This window comes from Strix aluco, chromosome W (genome assembly GCF_031877795.1).
Source record: "Strix aluco isolate bStrAlu1 chromosome W, bStrAlu1.hap1, whole genome shotgun sequence".
Taxonomy (NCBI): domain Eukaryota; kingdom Metazoa; phylum Chordata; class Aves; order Strigiformes; family Strigidae; genus Strix; species Strix aluco.
Window position 1 is genome coordinate 36589223 of NC_133970.1, and position 19080 is coordinate 36608302.

At 46.2% G+C, this 19080-nt stretch overlaps 1 long non-coding RNA gene across 1 annotated transcript; it reads right to left on the minus strand.

Annotated features, from left to right (window-relative positions):
- Positions 1–5665: 5665 nt before the first annotated feature.
- Positions 5666–9280, minus strand: LOC141917630 (uncharacterized). Its single transcript, XR_012621379.1, has 2 exons — positions 8621–9280; positions 5666–5993 (listed from the first exon to the last, which is right to left on the minus strand). It is a non-coding gene; the product is annotated as an uncharacterized LOC141917630 (long non-coding RNA).
- Between the last annotated feature and the right edge of the window lie 9800 nt (positions 9281–19080).

Sequence of the window (19080 nt, forward strand, 5' to 3'; positions counted from 1 at the left end):
AGGAGATGCCCCAGCCAAGCCAACTCCATCATCTTACAGAAAACAGAACTCTACACCACATGTTAATACATGACCCCCTCCAGCATGTACCCTCTGATCCCAAAGCTTATGGAGAATGAAACTTGCTGCTAGTGTACAGTTCAATGACGATGTTTTGGAAGCAGATTGCCACTGACACGCTGGCAACAGACTGTGGTGTGGGAACTGACTGCTTGTGGGCAACCTTGTATTTATAGTCCTATAACCTAGAGTGTTCAATGAAAATGAGGCCTTACACACGGGGTATGATGTTACTACCAACCATGAACCTGATTGTTCTTTTAACTTAACAGGGTAAATGAGGAAAGAGATTGCAGACTTTGATTTGGAAGCAGCATTTGTATTTTCATTTTTTTGAAGCAAGGCAGCTTCATTGGGTTAAGCTTTCTATGGTCTGTTGGATTCTGCCATGGGTTGCTCATTACCTAATCCTGTGCTTTCACTCACAGCCCTTTAATTCAGTGGCATTGTCAAGGCTGCAGTCATTAAATTGGTGTCTACGCTGTCATCCGAGTGAACTAGCAAGTAGCATATTAATCAGATTAGCTCATAGGCAGATTCGAAACACTTGATTTAGATGTCAGAATGTTTGTGGGAGGATTTTCAATAGCAAGTCTTTTTTTGTTGTTATTTGATTGGCAAATGCTCTATAGAGGGCTAGAAACACCAGCTTTCAGAGTCAGGTCCCTTACAGACTTGTTTTACTGTGCTTCTGTGCAAAAGTTGTTCCTGGAAATTGAACATGTGGGGGAAAAAAAAATCTCCAAAGAAAATAGTTATAAGATTGTAAAATAGACCCATGTCCTGTAAAACTGTGTGTAATGGTGACAGTGTGTCGTGGGGATCCTTGGCAAAGTTCTGTGTTGAAAATTCCCTGTTTGCTATTAAAGGTTTTATGGCGGAAATAGAAATTTATCTGAACGTAGACTACTTCTCTTTTTTGTTGTTCTAAAGCGTCCTTTCCTGATATACCTGTTTCTGCAGTTGGAAGAACAAAAGAAGTGGCTTGACCTGATTTTGAAAGAACATCTAATTTTTCAAAATGAGGATCGTTTCTTCTCTGGGGAGGCTCCTGATGGTGCCCGTTGCACATGCATGCAAACACTCTAATCCCACATGCTGCTATGTGTAAGATTGTCACCAGTCCATTGCATGCCAAAACAAATATCAAGGAATTAGTTCCTAATCATATGTGGCAACCCCCTGTATTCGCTGCTGTTCTGGTTGCTGACCCGAAGAATCAGGTGCATTTGCTTTCAGACAATCCTTTGAGTGGTTTTAATTTTTTTTTTTCTCTGAAGGATGTGCTAGGATTGTACTTTCCTTTTCTCTGCTTATTTAGAGGTGGAAGTCCATTTGAGTCCTACACAAATGGAAATGCTGGCTTAAAAATAAAAAAAGCTTTCCAAATTTATTTAAATATAGCTACAGAGTGATGTATATGTCCCAGGAGCATTTAGGACTTTAAAATGGCAGAAGCTTTTGAGAAAAGACAATAGTAAGACTGGAGATGCAGTTTTTCTTAGGAAAATATGATAAATGAATGAACCACAACTGAGCTGTACATAAGTTTATGCTGTGTTTTGGATTTATGGGTTGTAGTTTTCTTTGAGCAAATGTCAAAGGGGAATGACTCTTCTTGGTTATTGCAGTGATTTGTAATTTTGTCTTTATTAAAAGACTAAGAGTGTTTGTGAGTCAGCAGGGCTGCCCAGCCTTTGGAATGGTCAGTCTGAAGATGCACTTTTAAACTGTGGATTCTGAAGCTACTGGGATGGCTCCATTTTCATCTGTCTTAACCGCCTGTGAGCACTTGAACCTGCCCTGAGGTGAGCACCCTCCACCCCGCTGCCTGCAGCAGAAGTGGAGCACTTCATGAAAGAGGGCTCAGCCTGAGCAGATACTTCTCAGCCGGGTGTCAAACTGGAGAGAACCTGATTTTTCTTTGAAAGGGCTTTTTATAAAGAGAAGGGTATGTAAAGCAGCAATCTGATAGGTCAAACCAGCTGCTGAATCAATGTAGGAGTCGTGCAGTAAATTATTTCTCACTGTCCTCTTGTTGTGATGACATTGAATTGAAGTACAGAAGGAAGAGGTTTGTTCTGATTGCATAATTTCCTTGTGCATTTAATATGCAATGCTCCCAGCGCCCAACTGGTTTGGAACAGCTGGAGTTACAATTCAAAGCCAAAACAGCAGAGTCAGACCAAGATTTATGCTGAAATCCATGCTAGCCTCATTGGTTCTTCAAAGAGTTTGGTAATGTCCTGATGTCTGCAGTCTGGCACGGTCACAAATACTCTCTTTTCCTTCAGATCTGTAAAATATCACCTTAGGGATCCTTTTCATTACTTTGTGTGAAAGATTTATTATGCATAATAAAAAAATTAAAACAGTAAATATAGGGTATAGTTGTATTTGTTTTATGTGATAGCTGCCACATTAGCCAGAGGGTCTTGGTGTCATCATCAGACTTCATGTGCACAAGGTTTTATAACATTCTCCATGGCGTGCAATAAAAAGAACATTATTTATTGTATTAAGTAGACAGTTGTTTAAATTTGTGCTTGGTGAAAGAAGGGACATGTCATGCTGCAATGTCATGCTGAATCCCACCTAATGGAGGGCTCTTGCCAACTCAACTTCCACAGTCGCAATAGGTACAGCCTGGAGGAGGCACTGGGAACATGCAGTCGTGGGGAGGAGCAGAGGAGGGACAGGACTGTCCTCTTCAGACCAGATGTGATGTGTTTCTGCACCCTCAGTTGCTCTTTCCTGTTGTTCTGGCCACACCGTTTAGGCAGATGGTGTCTCCCTGGATTTTGGGGTTTGTGTTGGGTGTTGTACCAGGATCTTAGCCTTAATGTGCCCATATTGTTGCTCTGAGTGCTGATCACTAGTGACACCATCTGTTTAGGCTACTTGAGCAGTGTTAGAGAGGGTAATCTGTTACATCAGGGTTGGAGAAGAGAAGGGAGGTCTGCTCTGTCCTCACGTAGACGACCATCCCTTCCATGAGTCTCCTCTGGGTTTAAAGCTTTCGGGAGAATGGGCAGGAAACCAAGTTGTTGTGTAAGTTGTGAGTGAAGTGGAGGTTGTGCATGTAAAGCCTGATGCACATGTCCCCGATGAGAGAGAAATTGTCCTTCTTCAGTTAATTGAGAGAAACTCTGATCTCGCTATGAAAACGAGGTGGTGAGCTGGAAGCTACAAATGAGTCAGGCATCATTCACTTTGGGAAAAGCAGTCCAAAAACCTTCCAGATTTCATGGAATTTCTTGACCCTACTAGCCTAAAACTGAAGAGTATTAGGCAAGTTACAGGAAAAAAAAAACAACCAACCTGTTTTCTACATGCCTGCTAGATTGTTGATCCACCAGTTAAACAGGAAAGGAAGAAGCAAACAACCCCCCTCACTTCTTGGAAACTCTAAAGGTTTTTGTACAACCTTTTCTACTGGGCAGCTTGGTTTTATTCTTGCGTACATTGTCTAATTTGGCCAACTAAAGATCAAATGTCATCTTATATTTAGTCAACCCCAGGCTCTCTCCTGATTGATTTGGCTTAGTCTGCAAAAACCCTGGCTTCTGTGCTTGAAGACCAGGAGTTTTCTATGCAATTGCACTTCTATAATTGCCTGACCACTGTAAATCCTTTCCCATTCTTCACTCATTAAGCAGGGTTTTGGGCACCTTACCTAGCTAGCTTTAAAAATTTGTACCATTGCTACCTGTAATACTGTAAATTTCAGGGTCCCAGGTGCTTTTGTGTTTGGTTTGTTGTTAATTGGTTTTGGGGAGGATTATTATTATAATAATTATTATCTATTATTATAACAGACTCTACTAACTCACAACTAGCAGTGTTTAAGGTAACAGCTGCGTGTCTGATAGCAACACACAACAGCCTTGATGGAGTTAGCAGATTCAGAGGAAGGAAATGTTTACTCGGTATGTTCCTGTTCATAGCTGTGGTCTCTCCCCCTCCTCCCCAAGCCCAGATCCGGCTGCTAAGATCTGGATCAGGGCACTAATCTTGCTACAACTGTTCAGTTTGGAGAGTTTTTGCTTGTACTGAAAGCTGCATGAAGGTTTTTGCCTTTGAGGTTTCTCCAGCCAGTATTATTGGGTTAAATTCTGTATCAAGCACGTACCCACACCCAAAAGGCTCCAAGAGGACGCCTTTCCCTTTAATTACACAACAGATAATCCATAAAATTGTCTCCAGCAGCATGATGCAGACCAAATAATTTTTAACTTTTCTGGCAGTCAAATGTCTTTTTTCATTTAAAGGGGGGGAAAATATCTATCCGCTCCCTTGGCAAGCTGCAGTCAGCTGGTTAGACAGGAGTGGCATTCTCCTTGTCTCCACCAGAGATGGCCTCTATATCCTTCTGCTGGATCCATTCACACTGCTCCATCTTGACCATTAAGAGCTGGTTGGGGGCAGGCAGATGGATTTACTGCCAAAGAGCTCTTAGCAGCAAATTTCCTCAGGGTGTCCTGAGCACCTGGACGATGAAGCAGCAGCTCCTGGACATCTTCTACCAGAAGCGTGGTGGCTGTGAGCTCTCAGTATGGTGCAGATGTCCCTTGAGACTAAACTCTGCGGGGAAGGATGTCCCGGATGTCACAAGGCTGGTTGTCTGGGTTATGCTGGACGGGGCTGGCAATTATTTGGGGCTTGGTTAGAAGGCTGACTTTTAACTCTAAGAACTATTCGTTCATGGTGCCCTTGCACAGTTCATTCATGACGTTCAGATTCAGCAGCAGTGCTCTGGGGGCAAGCAGCATGCAGATGGGTTCAGGGAAAGGATCATGAAAGCAGGGAGTTTACCTGGGTTTTCCCCTTCAGAAAAGGAGCCTGTTGGAAGGACATCCCCAGGCTGCTGTGGCATCACCAAGACACTGCCTGAGTGCTCCGGGGTGGTCCTCCTTCTTCATGGGACCTCAACACACGTCACCAGCACCATTCATTATGCTGATAACAGTTCTGTTATCAGAAGATAATGATATTTCAAAGACAAAAGGGCAACTCTTATAACCTCAGTTGACCGGGACAGCAGAGCTGGACTTCCTGTTGTGACTTTGGGTATGATTCATTAGGAGCAGGGCAGGGAGGTGCTATGGGTCATGGAGGAAATAGTTTAAGGTAATCATGAAAATGGCTGCATGATTGCATGAGCTGGGGTCTCAAAAGCAGCAACATGGGAGCTACACCCCTCCTTTGCATGTCCCTGACTACAGACTTTGGCATCCCTTCACTGAGAAGACCTGGGACCACTCTGGAGTAAGAGTGTTGTAAATACTTTGCTCTTTGAGAGTAGTTAACCCAGAACTGCAAGGCTCCAGCTGAGATTACAGCACAAAAAGCTTGTGAGCATTTAATCAGAGATGCTAGGTTATTGTTGGATGGATGCTTTCCATATGTTAGGGCTATACTGTGTTCTTGCAAACAAATTACTTCGAGTAGCCATGTTTAATATTGAAGGCGCTGCTACCACCCACAGATTGTGCCAGCACTTAAATGTACTCAGATAAATGAAAATGTCACTATTGGTAAACCCTCCAAATCACAAATCAAATACACCGCTGAGCTGCCAAACTGGGACAATTTGAATGAGAGATTTAAAGAAGAGAGATGTATTTTTTTTAATGCTTCTGAAGCGCATGACATAATCCTTCATCATCACTTTAAAAACTGTCTTAAAATTAATCCAAAATGAGTATATCTTGGCAGACATGATGAAATGTTCAGCTGTACATAAAGTTTTTGTCAGCTATCTTTGCAAACTAAATGGCAGACTTCAGTCTTCCTTATAGTCACTTTGTGCTGCTGAAAACCCTAAATCTGATGGCACTGGGAGAAAATTGGAGGTCTTCAAGTATCTGGAGGGGAGCTACAGAGCAGTGACAAACTTGGTGACGTCCCCGATGATGCTATCCCAGCCCCTCCTATTTATGAAACAACGAAACAAATGCTTTTCAAAGAGCAAAACAGCTTATTAAAAACTGGCAATTTAAACTAGGAACAGCTGTCCTCACCCTGCTGCTTTTATTTTCATCCCTTAAGCCATTGTCAGGGTCCATCCCCTCTCCCAGCGCAGCTCCTGCATCCCAGTCTGCAGTGCCTCCCCCCATGAATCCTGCCCATCGCGGGTGCTCGGGGTACAGGGGACCTGGGGTGCTCAGCCCCATCAGAACTGGCTGTCCCTATTTAGGGACTGTATCAACCAAAGAATAACGAGAATAAACCATCCAGGGACAAAACTGGATCTGGAAATTCAAAGCCTCTTCCAAACCAGGTGCTTGAGGACCACCAGTAGCCTCTTCACATGGGGTCTGGGTCAACAAAATCAGTGGGGAAAGAGGGATTGCACCTGGGATGGTGTCCCTGGGTGCCAGTGTGGCAAAGGCACCTCACTGGGGAAATGGGGAATAAAAGGTGGGCAAAGAATTGGTCACCTGGAATTGCCTAAAAATGTAGGGTTTTCCCAATGCAGCCTTGCGTGTTGTTTCATTGCTCAGGCTGTTCCTACAGGAGGAAAAACCCACCTTCATTCCTTAATATGGGATATTCAGTATGCAGTATATTTACTTGGCTGGGCTTCAGATTAAATATTCTGCTTAGGGCCTTGTGTCTTCTACATGTGTCTGCAGTACTGAGCAGTGGAGTGAAGCAACAGAGCCATTTTCACACTGAAATGAACCTCTTTGTGATGGCTCCAGAAAAAAACCCTCAAACTTCCCCCCCCAAAAAGCAGTTTTGTCATCTGCAATCTTGCAGGTTTCTCCCAACTGAAATACAAAGTGAAAACTTAATTTCAGTTATTTTCTTTCTCCTAAATCAAATCTCACAGGTGCCAATTGCCCTTTAAAAGGTCAAACTTTTAGCTCACAAAATACGTAATCAATACATTATTGACCTAACAATAGCCATAAATTTCAGGCTGCCTTTATCTCCTCGTTTGTCTTTTCTTCCTTCCTGACAGAGTATTATTGTCATTATTGTCACTGACTGCAGCCAAATGTAAGTCCAGTGAGTATGCAGAGGAGCAGTGCTAGAGAATAAACCAGAAACCATGGTCCTGACCCAAAGAGCTTATAATTAGGAAGAAAATACACTGATTGGAAGGGGACTGAGCCTAGACAGGCAGCTTGGATGTATATGTATTTATATATATTTCAAAATGGCAGCACATCATTATTATTTATTATTCTATCATTATCTATAAAATGGCTCCCTTTCATAGTACCACCCTATCTGTTGAAGAGCCACGAGTGGAGGCACACCACTGGTTGGGTTTGGGTGGGTGCCCTATAGCATACTGCATATGTAGTGCGATGGGTGAGTAGTGACTACAGGTAGCATCTCAGCTGCATTTGGGGCAGGACTTTTAGGGGATGCCAGGCTTTTCCCAGGCTGGTTTCAGCCATCCCAGCCAAGCTGGCCGCTATGCTGGGGCTTTGGGAGGACGGCAGGAGGGTGCCGGGGAGTGGGAGCCATGGGTGGCGAGGCAGTGCACCCCATGTAATGAGGCTGCCGATGACAGATTTACCTCATCTATTACCTTGTGCAATGTGTATGTTTATGTTGTGGCTACGAGCATTAAACAAGGGCAGATTAGTTGTATTTATGCAGCTGCCAAGCTCGCTGTTGTGACATTTCCATCTGCCTTACTGTTGTATAACCCTCTGTTCCTGCTGAAATTAAGAGCAAGGAAGAAATCCCCCTCCTTCCCCGCTCCTCGTGCCGGGGCTGGCAGGGCAGCTTATCCCCCAGCCCTCAGCATCAAGTCCCAAAGCCTTCCCTCCAACCTAGACCTGAAAGCCTGTGTCTTTCCCCATGGCCTTGGGCTGCTCTGCAGCCAATGGAGAGCAAAAACCCTGTTTGCACTGATGTATTTCAGCATCACAACTGGCTTTGATAAGCTTTGAGGGCTGACAGTCATCTTCAGGTCAAAACAATTTAGGACCTGGTCCTGGGAAGCCCTTATTTTCACCTCTCTGGTGTGTACCAGCAGCAGCTATCAGCAAAGGCAGCAGCTGTTCATGCCATGGCAGACCCTCACCCTACCTTACCCCCCAAAAAAGGTAGAGTAGGATGGAGACCATCTCTGAAGCGTCCCAAATCATGGCCTGCAGAGATCTACTGGCAATGGCTGGTGGACCCAGGGCTTTTTCTTCAGCTCTCCATGGTCTGGGGCTTGGATCATGAAGTTGGGAAATGTGGCCAGGCAATCCTAGCAGTGCCTCTGTCCCCCATCGTGGACCATAAGGACCATAAGTTACCCAGTGAATCCTCTTGATTTAAGAGACTCAGAAGAGGATTTGGCACCCTGCACTCCCAGGAGAAGGCCAGATGGAGAGGGGTTAGGCTTAGGACAGGTGGATAGGGGTTAGGATTTTTAATGATGCCTTTGCAGCACTGTCCTTTCAAGTCTTAAGAGTGTCTTCGCTTACTAGCTTTCTCCTACCTTGATAGTAACCTTTGGGGTGGCAAGTTAGTGGGGTAAGTGTGGGAGATGATGAAAGACAGGGAGGTGAAGAAACTTGTACCGAACATATTGTTGGCTCTTGACCTGAGATGCTGGGCCCGCTCAAGGTCTTGCCAAGATCGTTTTCACTGGGATGATATGCTGATGATGACAGCTGGGTATTTCTTTGATGCAAATCTGTGTATTAATCGAGAAAGTACGTAAAGTTTCATTTCTACGAACACCTCGGGACCAAGTAGGCTGCAACAGCCTTAAGCCCAAGCCTGAGCCTGCCTGGAGCCACTGCATACCCCATGTGCCTCCCTGCTCCCTCACTTCACGTTGCATTTCCCCAGCTCCCTTTCTGGTACCTCCCTGGCACTTTGCTGGCTTTCTCTTTACTTCCTTATCCTTCTGACATAGATTAAAATATGCACACACCCTTTTGTGCAAGCAACTGCAACCCTGCCAGAGCTCTGGGAGAAAGAGCAGTCTCTCCTCCATCCTTTACAGAGATTCCGAGGGAAATCGCTCATTTTCCAGCCCAGCTTTGCCGTGGTGGTTTGTGGCCTGTGTGAGAGTTTTTCCTCTTTTGGCTTTCACCAAACAAGGGTGAGAAACTCTTCTTTCCTTTAGCCCCAAGGCAACGTAGCAAATTGGCCAACGTGATGCTCAATTCTTAATATTGCTAAACAAAGAAAGTTGAATACACACATTCTTATAGCATTTCATCCTTATTAATAACTACATTTTGTCTAAGCTACATCTTTCACTAGTGACTGTCCTGGTTTAACCAGGATAGGGTTAAGTTTCCCCAGCAGTGGGGGGGAGCTCTAGCCGGGTTATTCAGATACCATGCGGACATCCCATCCTGGCAGGTCACATTTTCCTGGCGCGGAGCGCGGTGCACTCGTGGTTTTGTACATCGTGCTTCTCACTGCTGTATTTGGTAGCTATTTTGCTCTGTTCATTGCTATCACTGTTACTGTTATTGTTATTGTTGTTGTTGGTTGTGTTGCTATTGCACTGTTGTATTAAACCTTTCCTTATTTCAGTCTTGGGGCTTTGTATTTCACTCCCTTTGTGGGGGAGGGGCAGCGGCCGCGTGGTCTCAGACCCCGGCAGGGACTAAACCACCACAGTGACTAGTAAGCCTATATATTTCATTGAGGAGTTGCAATTCCTGTTAGCATTTTCTCTTAAAAGAGTTGGCAACTGTAGTGTGATTAAGGACAGAGATAGTGTATTTTGTCCTATTGCAGTAGCAAGCATTACCCATCCATTCTGCTTAAATGATCAGTTGAAGAGACCACGAACTGTCGGCACAGGGGCACCCACAGCACCCACAGCTGGCTCCTGAGTGTCCACCAAAAGCTGCCTCTCACGCCTCAGGTGTGGTCGCACACACCTTGCCGGTAACCACTGGGGACTGTGACCTGTGGAGACACAAGCATAACCTCTTCCCCAGGTTATTAAAGGATATGGTCCTCCCCAGTTACCACTTTCCAGGTTTTTTGCTAACACTTGAGCCTTGCCCTGGACTTCTTGTTGATCTGGTATCTGTGATGAGAAGTGATGCAATATTGGTGGCACCTGTGAGGCAGGGGAAATGTTTAAAAAGTTCATGACGTATAATGCCTTATTTAGCCTTTCGTGAGGTGTAGATTGATACCCTCCATCTCCCCCTTTTTGTTGTTGTAATAGACACTTTAGCGTGCCATGCGTACGCTCCACAACGGCCTGTCCGGTCGGTGAGTGGGGAATGCCGGTCAGATGCTTGACTCCCCACTGTATGGCAGGACGCAAACACTGCTCCAGAAAAGGTATCGACAGACACATGTACGTATTTTAACGATCCAAATGCAGCAAAGTGAGTGACGTCAGATTGCCATAATTCTGAGGAGGTGAGTCCCCGAGGGTTGACACCACTGGCTGTTGAAGAGAGGGAGTCCTCTGGTATTCAGGGCAAGTGGCAATGATGTCTTTAGCCTGACGCCTTGATAAAGAAAACTGGTTTTGTATTGCCCTGGCGTTTTGGTGGAAAAATGCATGTGAAAGCCGTGCTTGCTGTGTTTCTGAGATGGCATTAGCTATACGGTGGAGATCTTGTTTCGCTTTCTCTGTAAGTACTCTGGGTGATGTCAGTGAAGGATCTCCTCACAAAATATCAAACAAGCTATGCAGATCATCATTAGTTAGGCCCAACAACAGCCGTATCCAATTTATGGCTCCCAACAGTTTCTGTAAATCATTCAAAGTCTTAACATCAGTTTTAAGTTTAACCTGTTGTGGGACAATGGTCTGTTCACAAATTCTCCACCCCAGGTACTGCCACGGTGATGATCTCTGTACGTTTTCAGGTGCTATTTGTCACCCCATTTGAGATACTGAGTCTTTGGGTAAAGCAAGAGGCTTTTCCATGATCTCCTGTGTTTCTGCTGCTATAAGGATGTCATCCATATAATGATAGATAACAGCCTGGGGGACCTGCATTCTAACAGGGCTCAAAGCCTTTGCAACAAACCACTGACACATCGTGGGACTTTTTTATGCCTTATGGTAAAACAACCCAGTGGTACCGTCTTGCAGGTTCACTAACATTAATACTGGGAACAGAAAGGGCAAATTTAGGTGCATCATCTGGATGCAAGGGAATGGTAAAAAAAAATCAATCCTTCAGATCAATTATTACAAGATGCCAGTTTTGGGGAATCATTGTTGGGGAGGGCATTCCTGGCTGTAACGTACCCATATCCTCCATGGCATCATTAATGTGTCGGAGATCATGTAAAAGTCACCAGTTACCACTTTTCTTTAAAATAACAAACACCAGGGAGTTCCAAGGACTGGTGGTAGGTACGAGATGTCCTGCACTTAATTGTTCCTGAACTAAGTCATTAAGGTGGCACAACTGTTCCATTGGTGAGGGCCACTGACCCACCCACACAGGTGATTCTGTTTTCCAGGTTAGTTTCAGGGTGGGTTTAGAGGTGGATTGTGCTGCAGTGGCCATTAAGACAAATTTGATCCAATTTGAGTTCCCCATTGAGCCATACAGTCACGACCCCATGATGTAGTGGGGGTTTCCAATATAAATGGATGAATATTTGCTACCCGGTTTTCTGGGCCCCTTACATGAATGAGATCTTTGCTTTGAAACGTTACAGCATGACCACCAACCCCGAAAAGCACTCGAGTTACCTGAGCTAACGGCCAATCTGCTCACAGATATTACAGTCACATCCGCAGCAGTATCTAAAATGCCTGTCAGTTCAACAGATTCTTCTGCTTTGGTGAGGGCACATTTTACCAGAGGTCGACCTTGTGTCACTGTCTGAGCCCAAAATATTTGAGGAGTACGTGCTGATCCAAATCCTGAGTCACCCCGGCTTCTCGGCATACTATTAGGGGGAGCTGCAGTAAAATAAACAAGCTGAGCAATTTTTGACCCTTTTGTTACTGAACACGGGGGTCCAGGGGTCCAGGCCATAATTCTGATTTCCCCTTCATAATCGGCATCTATGACCCCTGGTAAAACGAACAACCCCTGTGATATTGTAGATGATCTTCTGACAATATCCCCCTCAGGCAGATGGTACAAAGGTGCACTCTCCCCACAGAGTACGCACCTAAATTCAAGACAACAATTAACACAGAATTACTGCCTCCGCTAGAGGAGATATTTCACCTATGACACTTCAAACACTGAGCCCGAACAAACAGGCAGCACCGATGACCCAGCGGGCGGGCACTAGGGCGCTCTGTACTAAGGAATGTTCCCTCGTCCTGCACTACCCCCCCACTGGTACAGAGTCTGCCCTGCGCTTCGTTCCTCTGCGGCCGCTTCCCTCGCGGGATAACGGGACTGCGGGTCAGAGAACTCCGCACTCCGCAGCTGCAGCTGGGCTGCGCCTCACACCCGCAGAACAGTCACACACCCACACAAAGGGGCCCTTACACTTATTACTCACACAACATCAAATGACAAATACTACAAACATCAAAACACCATTAAGAATATATAAAGCCATTGCTTATTGATTATGTGGTGTTGGCAGACAAGGGGCGCCGCATCCCAGTGTCAGCACCTTCTGTAAAAACTGCTGCTTCTGGCGTGGGGGGGGGGGGGGGGGGGAGGTGGGACGCGCCAAGAGCGCGGTGCCGGGCTTGGCCGCAGGCGGTCGCCCCGCGGCAGGGGGGGCTCGAAGGCTCCGTGCTTGCAGGTGGGGGGGCGCGGATGCTGAGTACAGAGATCCACACACTCGGTTTCCAGATAGAATACTGTGCCGGCGTTAGTACCGTTTTTAAAAGTGCCAGCCAATCCCACGGGACCAATTGATACCCATGAGCGATTGCCTCCAGTATACCTGTTGTAAAGGAGTTTTGAAGCCTGTCCTCATTAACGCTTTTCTGTAGTTCTTTAATAACAGAAAATTGCAGTCCTTCCCACCGTGGGTGATGTCCCGGCTCATAGATTACAGGAGCAACAATCTTTCTCGCCATGTCCATATCCCCTTGCGCCAAGGCTTCTTGCCTCACTTTTACCCACGGATCATCCCCAGCTAAGGGAGGACACAGGCCAGGTTCTCTTTTAGGATTTACAGTGTCAGGGTCTAAAAGATTATCACAGTCTACAGACTCAGCATATTCAGTGGCCCCAACTGGTAAAGCAATGGGTGGGGGCGATTCTGTCCCAGTAGTACCTAACTCTCTGTTCCCCAAATCCTTCATTTCGTCAGCCGCATGAAAAATTTGAGCTACAGCAGCATCAGTAGCAGTGTCAGCTTTCATAGTTTCCAACATCTTTTTAACTATTCCCCAAGTCTGAGTTGCCTTTGGTGTTTGAGAATTTCTTATAGTGAGCGCTTGCCATAGTTCTCCCCCCAAAGAGTCCCAAAGTCCTAGGTCAAACATATTTCGGTCTGAAAAAACGTCCTGTCCGCTGTCCCCATTTTAATAATCTGGACAGCGCTTCTGGGTTTATTGATAAACCCTGCTGGTCTGCTAATCTCATTAAAAACCCCTGGACCGACTTTTCTTCCGCGGATACCGCGCTTCCCCTGGCTGCTCACCTTGTGCGCACTTTCGTCTCTTTTTCGTTGTTTCTTCACCCCGCAGCTGTTTCTTCCCTGCCTTGTGTTTACCTTCTTTAAGAAGGGCGTTGTCCCCACCGTTGACTGAGTCGGTCGTATATCACGTCGATCACGTTAATAGCAGATCACGTCGGTAGTATATCACGTCGATCATGTTGATAGCAGATCACGTCGGTAGTATATCACGTCGATCACGTTGATAGCAGATCACATCGGGGTCACCATTTGTGGGGACGAGATCCCGTGCAGGCCACAGGAGACAAGACCACAGACAATCAATAGGATTGGAAGTCAAGCTGAGAGTTTTATTAGCAAGCAAGCCCTTATATAATCTTGTGCATTCTAAAAATAGCAGCAAGCCCTTATATACTCTGCTGTCTTCTAAGAATAGCAGCAAGCCTTTATATATTGTTGTGCATTCTAAAAGTAGCTCCCCTTGGCACTTTCCACAAACATTGCTACCCGCACACAGCCAGTAGATAAGTTCCTGCTTTTGCAATTCCAAAAGGTCCCTTCTTTATCAGTTTCTTCCTTAACAAGCACATTCTTTTCTTCTGGCCTTCTTGTAACTATTTCTTGTTTTGAGACATCGTTAATCTTCTGCCCAAGTGCTGGTTGTACTTTTCCATTGTCGGTGTGGGCGGAAAGTTCAGTAAGCCAGCATGCACACCCACAAAAAGGTACTGAATTTGGGGGTCTGCATCCACCAAGATAAATTTATGCATGGGACATCCAGCAGACAGAGGAAATGAGGGGGCCACTTGGGGCACTAAGTAACCCAGATTCCTACCATCTGTTTAGTGTGAGATGTTTTTTCTGGGAAAATGCTTTTGCAGCATTCTTCATGAGAAGGGAATGGTCTTTTTTGGCCACCGTGCTTGGGACAGAGTGTCTCGGGACTTCTGACAAATAACGAATGAAAGACAAATGTTGTGGGACTGATGCTGATGCCGCCGTGTGTTACCCCATCAGGATCAAGGCGTGAGCTGGGGGTTGTGACCAGCAGACTCCCACATGAAGCAGCACAATGAAAATATTTTTTTTTTTTTCCCTGCACGACAGATGCCTGTAGCTCCTTTATGGGGCAGCACACCATCAAACAGTGAGGACATCTGAATGCACCACACACAAGAGCAAAACATCTGGACATGCTGTACAATAAACAAGACATGGGCAAGTCACACCCTTCCAGATAATCCATTGTTCAAAGTGAAAGCTCACCACAGAAATTTGGAAAAGGGGGGGAGCAGGGCAGGACTCTTATTATGCTTGGAAACTATTTAAATATGTCAATATTAAGGGAGCGTAATTACCACTCAAGCAATTCCAGCAAACAAGTCGGTAACAGCACCTACTTTACGGGAAGCGCATTTCCTCTTGGCAGTCTTCTGGCTGGGAATTATCAAGTACGCAGCTCTCCCGCTCCCCTCCATCCACTTCATTGCTGGCACCAGAGGGGACCAGCATCTTCCAGCCAAGCAGGACCATCGAGTGATGTGTGCTGGGGTGCACATAACGGCACACGGGGGAGCATGCTGGTCAATGTAACCTACTTGGAATTGATGCCCTAACCCCTGAGCAAGGTCTTCTGTGGGTCTGAGGACATTAAGCAGCCCCGTGGCTCTTCTTGGGGTCAGTGCTGACCATTGTTTCTGTGGTCAAGGTCACCAGGAGTAGCTCAGTGCTACTCTGCTTCCCAGAGCATCTGCCCAGTGCATCCCTTGCAGCCACACTCTGGGAAGAGTCAGAGGAAGGAGAGGACTTCAATTAAGGGAGCAGACTCTGTACCCAGATCTCCTGAGTCAGCTCCGATCATTGCCACCAATGTCCCATGTCATGCCAGGCAAGCTGCTTCACCCTCGGTAACACCGGCTCCTACCTTATAAAGCCCTTCTGTGGTCAGTTGTGCAGCAATGCAGTTGTGCTCCAGCTTGGGGAGGTTACTAATGGTCTTTGACTTCTTCTGTTTTGAAAACACTGAATCCAAAAGTGAGGTTCCTTGAACCATTAGTCATCGAAGGAAATGGTGGCTTCCCAAAGCTGCTGAGAACCTTCCCATGGCTGCCAGGAGGGGGCAGCATCCCCCTCCCTATTGGAGATGGTTGGGGCACATCTGGACTGGCACATGATCCAGGGAGAGGCTGAAACTGGACAATTCCCATGAACAAAACCTATCTCATGGGAAAGCTACTCTGTAGAGTGGCCACCCCTCTGGGATCACCCACGGGTGCCACTGACCCCTCAGCTACCTAAAGCCATTTAGGCAAGAACCCACTAAGGACATCAAAAAATAATCTTTAACCAAAGCAGTGGCAATTAACCTCATCACTCATTAGCCAGGGTCTGTATATAATCCTTATTATTGAGTATGAGCATTTTCCAACATCCTTGTGTGTTGTTGAAGTGCTTCCATCCACACTTTGCAGATGGTGAACCAAGATTTCAGGGATTTGTTCCAGACAGCCCAGGAGACTCATCCATCTCCCATGACACTTTTAAGATTCAGCTGGACAGGGTGCTGGGCCGTCTTGTCTAGACCGTGCTTTTTCCAAGAAAGGTTGGACCAGATGATCCTTGAGGTCCTTTCCAACCTGGTGTTCTATGATCTCCACCAAGATGCTGGACCACTCTCCCCTCTGCTGGGACCCAACGCTGAGTGACAGCAGTGGTCACAGTCCATTCTTCATCAAAGTCTGCATGGGGCAACATGATGCTCAGATGAGGTGCAGGCATTTGGGTTTGGTCATTGGGCTCTTCACATTCCTGGTTTTGCCACCACTTTGACTAGTCTTGAATTGCACGTTGTCCAGGATATTCTTGCAAGACTGATGTGAAGTGTGTGAGTGCTCATTATTGTTCATAACACATGGACCATGGTATGGGCCCTTAAAATTAATTAAAAGCACTTGAATATTTGTAATTGATTTTTTTTTTTTCTTGCAATATCCACTCAATTTGAGTCCTAATCCCATCTAACGGCTGCAGAGGAGCTATAACAAAAGATTAGCTTGTGTTCAATGTCTGGTTAGTGTCTGAAAGGCATTTTGAAAATGTGAAATGCCACAGAAATGCTGAATAATCTTATTCTTGTTGTCAACACTCTCTTTGAGCAATGCCCTTAAGCCTGACAAATGCTCATCACAAGTGAAGTGAACATCCTCTCATTAAATTTGAACAATCATATCTCATGCCCTGGCGTACAGAAAGCCCACTGCAATGGTGCCTGGCTAGCTGGGGACATCATTTTTTTCGGGCAGCCCTGAGATGCAACAAAGACTTTCCATTTTTTGAGTTGCCCCAGAATCTCTCATCACGAAGCCTGTTTTTCTGCCTGTTGTTCGATCACTGCCTGCAGTAGCTGCTGCCATGCAAGGTCCAGCCTTCAGTGCCCCAGCAGAAAGATAATGGATGGGGTCCCCCATCAGCATCTTGGGGGTGGATCTGAGCTGAGCTGCTTCATTTTCCTGTGTTTCACCCTTCGTGAAGAGTGTTGGCAAGTGTTAGGCTAAATCCTTGCTGAAAAGCCACCACTGTGACAATAAATATTTTTTAAGCATATTTTTTTTTCCATTATATTTTGCCCATTGGGGGGGGGGGGGGGGGATAGCCCATTCCCTGCACTCAGAAGACACCCCACTCCATATTCATTGATTTTTTGTTGCATCCCTCAGATCATACCAATTGATTCCATAGCTGTGTCCATGCTTTTCTCCCCAAACAGCCTCAGCTCATGGCATTTGGGGGAGCTGGGGCTGCCCGCGGCTGCACACTCCACGCCGCATTGATTGACATGGTAATTCCTCCAGCGGTGTGCGGCATGCTGTGCATTAGTCTGCTCCCATTAGCTGTAATTTGATAACATTAATGCTTGGAGCCCAGCTTGTGGGAGCATATGGAGCTTCCCACTTGCACTGGGCTCCTGCTCTTTCTCAAAGCATGCTGTGACACAGGGCCAGATGCTGTAATGCGTGCAGTTTGGGGGGGAAGTCTCTTAATGTGGGCAATGCACTCAGGAAGTCAGTTGTGGAAAAAAAAAATCAACAAAACCTTAGAGGAGGTGACGGGGAAGATCCTTTCCATTGCTCATTGGCACAGCTGCCATGCTGCTGCAGGGTTAGAGTGATGATGGACCCTAGCAGCCATCACAGTGTCGGGTCCCAGTTAATTATGGCGAGTCCCAGAGTTGACATGAGCGATAACTTAGTACAAGAAAGATATGGACTTGTTGGAGTGGGTCCAGAGGAGGCCACAAAGATGGTCAGAGGGCTGGAGCACCTCCCCTGTGAGGAAAGGCTGAGAGAGTTGGGGTTGTTCAGCCTGGAGAAGAGAAGGTTCCGGGGGAGACCTTACTGAAGCCTTTCCATACTTAAAGGGGGCTTAGAAGAAAGATGGGGACAGACTTTTTAGTAGGGCCTGTAGCCATAGAACAAGGGGTAATGGTTTTAAACTAAAAGAGGGGAGATTCAGACTAGATAGAAGGAAGAAATTGTTTACAGTGAGGGTGGTGAAACACTGGAACAGGTTGCCCAGAGAAGTTGTGGATGCCTCCTCCCTGGAAGTGTTCAAGGCCAGGTTGGACGGGGCTTTGAGCAACCTGATCTAGTGGAAGATGTTCCTGCTCATTGCAGGGAGGTTGGACTAGATGACCTTTAAAGGTCCCTTCCAATGCAAACCATTCTGTGATTCTATGAATAACAAGGATGCAGATGAACTTGGTGAAGGCAAACATTGAGTGCCTCCATCAGGCTAGAAGGTCTCAGGCATATGGAGGAGCTGCTTGGTGAAGTGAGGACAAATACGCTGGTGCTGATGGTGATGCCAAGGCAGGGAGCTTGCTCCCAGGCAGCATGGCAGGAGGGATGCTGATGTTTTACAGCACAGACAAAACTATTCTGATTTGATCCTCTTTGCCCATCGCAATATCTTAATATTTCCTGGTCACTGCAAATGAGGTGGAGGAGGCAGGAAAGCACAGCCACATCTGCACCAGTGCTACCTCCGGCAGTGTGTGCCAGGCTGTCTCAGGGCTCTCTGCATCCACAATAGGTGCAGGGATGTAGAGAGGGATGTAATGACATGCATGCCAAGGGGGGATGCAATGAAGTGCATGTTAATGAGAGGAGAAGAGGCCCCCCAAAAATAGTCCACTGTCAATCTCTGCTCTCCATTAGACTTTTGCACTGGCCATATGGGGCTGTTAAAAGGGGAGTGCGTCTTGCTGATGACTCCTTGGCTCTCTAGCTGACAAATCAGTTTATGGATAGGGATTACAGCGTCTCGATTGGTGCGGTATTGCCATTGGTGCACTGTTGTAGTGGCAGTTGGAACCCGTTGTTCTTCGACCCTCAGCAATCCCACAACAGAAGGATCCTCTGATAGACCAGGCAACACAGACAGCTGTTTAATTCCTTCTCTTTCCAAGGCAGCTATACCAAAAGCCCACCGATACCCTTTTGGGTCCTTGAAATACCC